The sequence below is a fragment of the Mus caroli genome, chromosome 1 (assembly GCF_900094665.2).
Source record: "Mus caroli chromosome 1, CAROLI_EIJ_v1.1, whole genome shotgun sequence".
Taxonomy (NCBI): domain Eukaryota; kingdom Metazoa; phylum Chordata; class Mammalia; order Rodentia; family Muridae; genus Mus; species Mus caroli.
In genome coordinates this window covers 38212557-38220571 of record NC_034570.1, presented here as the reverse complement: position 1 = coordinate 38220571, position 8015 = coordinate 38212557, and positions in this window count along the sequence as shown.

Below are 8015 nucleotides of genomic sequence, written 5' to 3'. Positions count from 1 at the left end.
TCTCTCTCTCTCTCTCTCTCTCTCTCTCTCTCTCTCTCTCTCTCTCTCTCTCTCTCTCATTCTCTCTCTCTGCATGTGTTTTCCACCACAAAATCTGCTCTCTATGGAATTTACAATTTGGTATTACTTTTCCACATTGGAATTTTGTTAAAGCCACCAAAATGGTACCTTACTCTTTTTATTGTCTTCTTTAATATAAGTAATCCTTTAAAAAAGCAAAACAAAACAAAAACAAAACCAATCACCAGCCTGCCAGGGCATGTTTGCTGTTAGGGTCTGTGCAGCTACCAGGCTGTTCAGCTTCTAAACATCTTTTAAAACTGTTCTGTCTACTGCTGCATAGTTCTGTGCTCACTCTGGGATGTGAAGCCTGCTGTGAAGTGACCGTCTGGTGGAATATGGTTATTTTTTTCCCTTGTAAGTGATCCTGTTTCTTCTCCTGCAGAAGGAGCTGATGAGGAAAACAGCAAGAGAATAAAGAGAAGGAGATAGGGGATGAAGGAGGGAGAGGAGGGAGAAGGAGGAGGAGAAAGTGACCTTTTAAAGTGCTTTGAATGGATGTTGACTAACTAGCAGTGCTTTGAACAGCATGAATGTAGTGGCTTCATCCCTAAGACCTGCTAAAGAAGTCCCCTGCCATGGTGAGGTGTGGCAGATTCCCTCCTTTCCTCCCTCTTCAGGAGACTCCACCCTAGCCACAGGGCAGTTGTCAAGAGCTCACTCTGCACTGCTGCCTTGAATCAGATTGGTTCCTATCACACCATCTGCTCCTGGATTTCTCCCTGCCCCTATGGAGCATTCATCTCCATCTTATTCACATTTTACTGCTCTCGACTAAATGTTAGTGAGTTTTATCAAGTACTGCAAGCATTTGGGCACTGTGCCAGGAAGCTGGCAGGCCCACGGACCCTACTCCCTGTGGTCTGAGGCTCCACTTATAGCTTTAATTTCCAGTCCCTGTAACTCAGTCCTGAATCACAAAGGGCCATGCTGAAATGGCTCACTTACTTTCCAAAGGCAGCTGGCCAGTAGCCACTCAGTTACTGAGTTGAGTGCAGGACCCCTGTCTCTCTTGGGAAGCCAAACAAAGCCTCTGACTTTCTTTTTGCCTGCTTTGCACACTCCAGTGCCTGTGACAGGGAGTGCTGTTTCCATTGGCCCAGGGCCCTGGCAGGACTCCCCAAGGCAGTTTTCCAGCTCCAGATTCAGTGGAGAACCTGAAAGGCTGCTGCTGCAATTAAGCCTTGCTGGGCTGAGGGAGGGTGGCCCCATATCTTCCAGCCATGGCTCTCCAACCTCAGCAGTGCACAGATCCTTTGAGAGAGGAAAGAAAGTAGACACTATTAAGAACGGGATTCAAAACAACGGAAATCTCATTTGGTGCAAATGTTCTTTACTTGCGGATTAGTACTGTGCAAACACGCTGTCTGTAAAACAAGTCCTATTCTAAACACTCCTGTCTCCAGGAGAAGTTTAACAATAGATCTAGATATCTTTAAAATTGCCTTGCAAGGAGTTTTAGTAAAATTAACATGCAACTCCTGCTCAGAGTGTCTAACTAACACACCTACTGGTATTGACAGCATTTAATATAAAATGTGACACATGAAAGTTCCTTCAATCCTGGCAAGGGTCCACTAAGCCCATCAGGATTCCTCCAGGTTCTCAGGAGAACAGGGAAATCACAGGCTTCAGTTACAACTCTAAAACTAACCCGTAGGCATTGCTGGGACCTGGTTAGAAAGAGACCAACTTCAGCTCCAAGCCTAGGATTTCTGACTTCTAACTCTTCACAAATCTTTTTCCATTATGTAAAGACTCTTATGTAAAGAGGTCATGTTTGCCAAATAACACACAAGAAGCAGCCCAAGTCCAGAGATTCTGCATCTGTGGCTTCAACTATGGACAGCTATCTAAAAATATTCAGAAAAAAATATACCAAAATACAATATTTTTTATTTCTTGGCATCAATCCCTGAACAGTACAGTAGAACAACTATTTGCCTAGAGTTTACATTAGGTCTTTTAAGTAATGTAGCAATAATTAAAGCATAAAGGACTATGTGCTGGGCTATATATATTTACTAGACCATTTTACAGTGGATACTAGAGCACTGGTAGAGTTTTTGATGTGTTGCCTAGGCTCTGACTGCTGATATTTGCTACTGCCCTGCCCCCTTCTACTTTCTTCACCTACAAGTTTCTTGTTATGGAAAAATTTTATTTCTCAAAAGAATGTGTATCATCAAATATATTATTATTGTTTCTCCATATTGAAATATGGATTTTGAATCATACTAAAGATATCCCCTCATATTATAGAGCAGAGATGAATTTCAAAGGGAGAGGGAAGGAGAGGGAGGGAGGAAAAAGGGAGAGAGAGAGAGAGAGAGAGAGAGAGAGAGAGAGAGAGAGAGAGAGAGAGAGTTGAGAAAAACACCAGGGACCCAGGATTGGAGGACAAACGGTATGGACAGCAAGGACACTGGAGGAAGACTCCATTGGTGGTGACGAAATCATGGGATGCTCACCTGGGGAGGAAGTGGAAGGCGAGCTGGGCAGGTGTTAGATCCAAGGGTAGGGAATGCTAAAGCCTTTGCTAGCTACATGGAGCAGAACAGTACTTTATCCATCCCATCAAAGTGGCAGGCCAGGCCATGTTTTCCTCTTCTTAGACTATGAAGAAAAAAAGGAAGTGGGCCCTGATCCCTGCACTGAGCCCTAGAGACTCAGGTCTAATTTAGAATGGAGAAAAGTTGAGATCAGAGAGAACATTGAGGTATGCCCTTAAACTGAGTTCAACTTTGTAAAGGAGAGTGATTCCTAAATTACAGAATCTGCCAGGGTTGATGAAGGCATGACCGAGCTGGAGCTCAGATTCCATGTTCATAATTTAGGGTGGTAACTGGAAAGATCAGAGCGATTTGTTTGTATTCTGGTAGATATTATTGCTTAACTTTATGGAGGGCTGAGAGATTAAAGAGGTTCAGTGGCTTTCCCAAGTTCCCATTTTGCTAGCGGTGTAACTAGAATCACAGATTAGCTGTTGGCTGGTTCCAAACCCACACTGATTCTACTCCTGTGTCTTAAGATGGGATTTTGGTTGGCACAAAAATCTGTCTGAAGGCATGCTTCCCTTTCCACAGTCCTCTGCCAGATATTAAGGTTAAATACACAAATCTATGGGTTAGTAGAAAAGAGGAACCATGCACATGGGAGAAACTGCCCAAATGTAGAGCAGGCTTCCATTGAAGGCTTGAAAAATCAGTGCAGAATACTTCTGCCTCTAGCGAATAAAAGAAATATTAAAAACAATTCCCTTATGGCTCCACAATACAAAACTTGAGGTTGAAATGTCTGCTTGACAGCTAATTAATTTAGAAGAATCAGTCACTAATACCAGAGGCAAATATCCCTCAGGCAAGTACATATATTCACATCTGAAAACATAATAGTATTAATCTCTGAAAGTCTGGCTGCCTGAAGGAATTCTGGAGCTAAAATGGTTATAGCTATAGCTGTAGAACAAACACCTTGAACAAAAGCTGAGACAGAGTCGCTACCTCGGGGAAGAGAAAGTCACAGATGTTGGTTTGTACTCAGCCTGTTTCCCAAAAATCTTTGCTTATTGTCATAGTATAGCATTCATTTAAGCCAGCAACAATTGTCTGAGTGCCTCCCAACACTGAGAACTGAAGAAAAGTAAGTAAGCAACCAAAACCAACAACAAACAAAAAACCCTCAGGGCTATATAGAAAATCACACAAAAGCTCAAATAAAAGCATGGCATAATTGCCAAGATGGAAGTTATGAGGTAGCCTTGGTGTGGTGGCACACACCTGTAAGCCCAGCACTGGTAGAAGATGAGAGAAAGATTGTGAGTTCAAGACCAGCCTTGGCTGTATACCTGTAATATCTGGCATTGTGTAAGGCCCTGAGTAACATCTTCTGCATGTGAAGAAAATTAAAGAGTGAAACCATGTTGTATGAAATAGAGCAAATCTGTCCAGAACAAGGAACTATACTGAAATGGTTCGTGTGAGAACTCAGAGGACAGAGAGAACATCAAAAGAATGGAAGAGGAGGGTGTACTGAGAAGAGAGAAGATGTGTGCTGTTTCCTCCAGAGAGCATCCTTCAGCTGGTCACTTGATGGAAAACCTAAGGATGCATTTCCCATTCTAATTTGGGGGTGAGTATGTCCACTATATGACTTCATTTTGGAGAACAAGCTATAAAGTAGGACTCTGGGGCTAACCCTTAGAGGAATGGAGCATTCCCCTCCCTGGATCTTTTCTCCCTCCTGTGTTGAATATATACAAAATAGACCAGCTGAAGAACTCACCTGTGGCTTGAGATTAGCATATGTTTTAGGGCTGGCAGAGGCTCCCAAGTAGCCATATACACAGCTATGTGAAAGAGAAAGGGACTTCTAACTCCTGGATGTTGCACATTGGTGCAGCTGCCAAAAGTCAGGCATAAGGAATTTCAGTCTCTTCCTTCTTTCAGAAGCATTTAAATGGGGACCAGTTGGCCTTGCCAAACAATGGTGGCATAAATTTCCTTCCTTCTCTCATTTCCACCTTCTGCAGCAGACCAAGGGCCCACCACTTCCTCCCTTATCCCCACAATGCAGTTAGTGTGTGTTAGTACAAAGAGTAGCCAGCAGAACAGGAGCCAGATTCCTGGGATCTGGGGAATAGAGTTCAGAGTTGGGGCTGCTGGTCTGTGTCACAGGACACATCACATCACTGTTTTCTCTAGAGGCTATATTCATTCTGTCCTTGACCCAAGTCCCAGTAATTACCTGCATGACCACCAAGTGCACTAATGATGATAGATTTGAGTCTAACACCATTCTCAGGCACGTCTCACCTGCTCTGTGTGTTTATTGCAGTGCTGTTCACAACAGTCAAGACAGAGAAACAACCTAAGTGTCTGCTGATGGACACATAGATAAAGAAAATGTGACTCATACTCAAGAGATATTATTCAGTCTTGTAGTGGAGGAAATTCCCTCAGTTGTGACATGGATGAACCTGGAGGACATTATGCTAAGTGAGCCACCTAGTCCCTGTAATACAGATACCACATGGCCTCACTTTTGCATAGAATCTGTAGAAATGAAATACCAACACCAGAGAGTAGAAGGGTGGTTACCAGGATCAGGAAGTCAGGGGGAGAGGAGGGGACTGATTGTTCAAAGTTGAAGTTCTAAGATAAATGAGCTCCATAAACCCATTGCTCAGCAAGGTGAACATAGCATTGTACTACATATGCTACAAGATGACCACTCTTAGTGTTCGGGAAGCAGGTGTGGCTGCATGGGCCACGATGGCGCTCTGGCCCATTGCCAGGCCCCGTGAGCCCCACTTGTTTACTGCCTTGCCCAAGCATGCGCAGTGAAACTGCATGCGTGTGATCCGGATCTGTCAGCCTATCTGTGACTGACCTGAGCTCATGCCTGGAAAATGTGTGATTCTGATTGGAGGAGGTGGGATGGAGCGAGATGAGGTCAGCACCATGAGTAGAGGAGTATAGCCCTTGCTGCAAGAGGAAGAAGAAGAAGAAGCTGCTGGGGGAGAGAGCTGTAACTGAAGAAGCTGCAAGTAAAGAAGCTGCTGAGTGAACCCACCTTGGTGTCCGTGTCATTCTTGTCTCAGAGGCGGCAAGGATGGCGACAAGTGGTGGCCTGTATGGGGAATTCATTGCTTTGGTTGGCAATGGTAAGTAAAGAAGGTACAGGCCTTAGAAATTTTAAGTAAGCAGCGGTAGGGAAATTTTGGTAAGAGCAGCAGTAGGAAAATTTTGGTAAGCAGTGGTAGGAAAATTTTGGTAAGCAGTATTTTATGAAGAAGTGATTATCTCTCTTCATGAAGGAGAAAATTAGACAGGTTCCCCGGAAAAAAAGGGGACAGAGCATTAAGTTTCTCAGGAATAGAGAAGAAGGGAATTAAAGAAAGCACCAGCCTGTCAGGTTCCTGGGAAAAAAGGGACGAAGCACTAAGGATCTCAGATATAGAGATGAAGGGAATTTCAGATGGGGAAATTTTGGTAAGCAGCAGTAGGTAAAGAAAGCATAGGTCTGACAGGTTCCCCGGAAAAAAGGGGACGGAGCACTAAGGTTCTCAGGAATAGAGACGAAAGGAATTTCAGCAAGAAGTAAAGAAAGTATAAGCCTGATAGGTTCCTCAGAAAAAAAAGGGACAGAGCACTAAGGTTCTCAGGAATAGAGACAAAGGGAATTTCAGCAAGAACTAAAGGAAGCATAGGCCTGATAGGTTCCCCGGAAAAAAAGGAGACGGAGCACTAAGGATCTCAGATATAGAGATGGAGGGAATTTAAACAATATGGGTTCAGCTGCGACTAAAATGAAAGTAAAAATATTAGCCTTCTGGAACTTGGTCAGGGCGTGCTTGAGGGACGCCTGTGGAAAGTACAATGCTGAAATAGAGGAAGGAGCGGCAGTGCTTGAGGAGGCTAAGGAGATTGCTTCTCAGGCTAGCCACCAAAAACCTAAATAGCTTAGACAACAAACCAAAGATAAGAAAGAGAAGAAGGAATCTAGCTCTGAAGGGTCTACTAGTGACAGCAATGGGACTGATAGCGACAGTGACGTCTGTAGTCGGCTGTCCCACTGGAGTTTGAGGTGCAGTAGGCTGCCCGAACCATCAGTCCCTCCATTGCCTTCTCCTCCCCCCTATAAAGATGAGGGAGACAAAAGGGGAAAGCATAGTCTTCATGCAAAAGTCTGGAAAAATGTGCCCACCATTGCAGGAGTCTTCCCAGTATTTCAGGACTAACAGGAGCAACGGTATCATGAACCCCTGGATTGGAAGGTTGCACAAAGATTGAAGGAGTCAGTTTCAACTTATGGGGTCCAGGCTGCCTTTACCATAACTCAGGTTGAGTCCCTACAGCAGTACTGTATGACGCCTTTTGATTGGCAGAACCTCTGCAAGGCCGTTCTTTCAGGAGGAGGTTATTTAACATGGAAGGCTGCTTATATTGAGCATGCCGTTGAGCAGGCTATGGCTAATGCTGCCACTAGACTCCCCAATGCAGCCTGGAATATAGACATGTTAATGATTGCTTCAGACTTTAAAGGTCCTTTGCCTAAAAACACAGTTGGCCTCTTAGTAGGACGTAGTTCAGCAGCCATTAAGAGATTAATTATCCATCCTGGTGTCATTGATCCTGACTATGAGGGAGAGGTTAAGATCATGGTTTCCTCCCTCAGAGGGGTGTCTGCCATTTCCCCTGGAGAATTTTGCTTTTGCCTAGTCACCATGCTAGCTTCCCTTCAAGGGGACTGAAAAGAGAAAATCAGGGCTTCGGCTCCACTGGAATACAAATTTGAAAGCTGGTATCCTTATGGTTAACCAAAGAGTGGATTGGTTGCAGGAACAGATGGATATTTTGGAGAAGTTAGTATTTGCTTCCTGTATTACTCATATGTCAGGAATGTGTGTAACCTCTGTTCAGTATCAGAATTTTTCCAGAGCTGCAAATCTGTTGCGTGCAATTGGTGCGATGCTGCTAGGAAATTGGAGTCATGATCTCGACACAAAGATGAAGGAATTGCGAGCAACGATTGTTGCTGTGAACAACACCCGTGTGGAGATTGCAACTGCAAAGCAATGGCTGGAGATCATTCAGGGAACTGTGGGGTTCTTAAAAAATTGGGGAGGGATGGCCTTTTGGGCATTCCTGCTGACTGTTGTATGTGGAGGAATGCTTTGGTGGATGGCACATATGCAAAGGCGGCACAGGGCTGATAAATGAGCCTTAGTGCAGGCTATGGCAGCCTTGGAAGCAGGAACATCCCCTCAATGTTGGCTCAACATGCTGTATTAGTAATCAATGATGGGTAAGACCCTCACGTGTGCATACCAACCTAAGACAGGATGGCGAAAGTGAGTCAGTCACTCCCATGACAGGTAAGGATGTGGGACGGATGAGGGCAACCTAAGACAGATGTTGATCCCAGAGCTACTAATAAAACAAAAAGGGGGA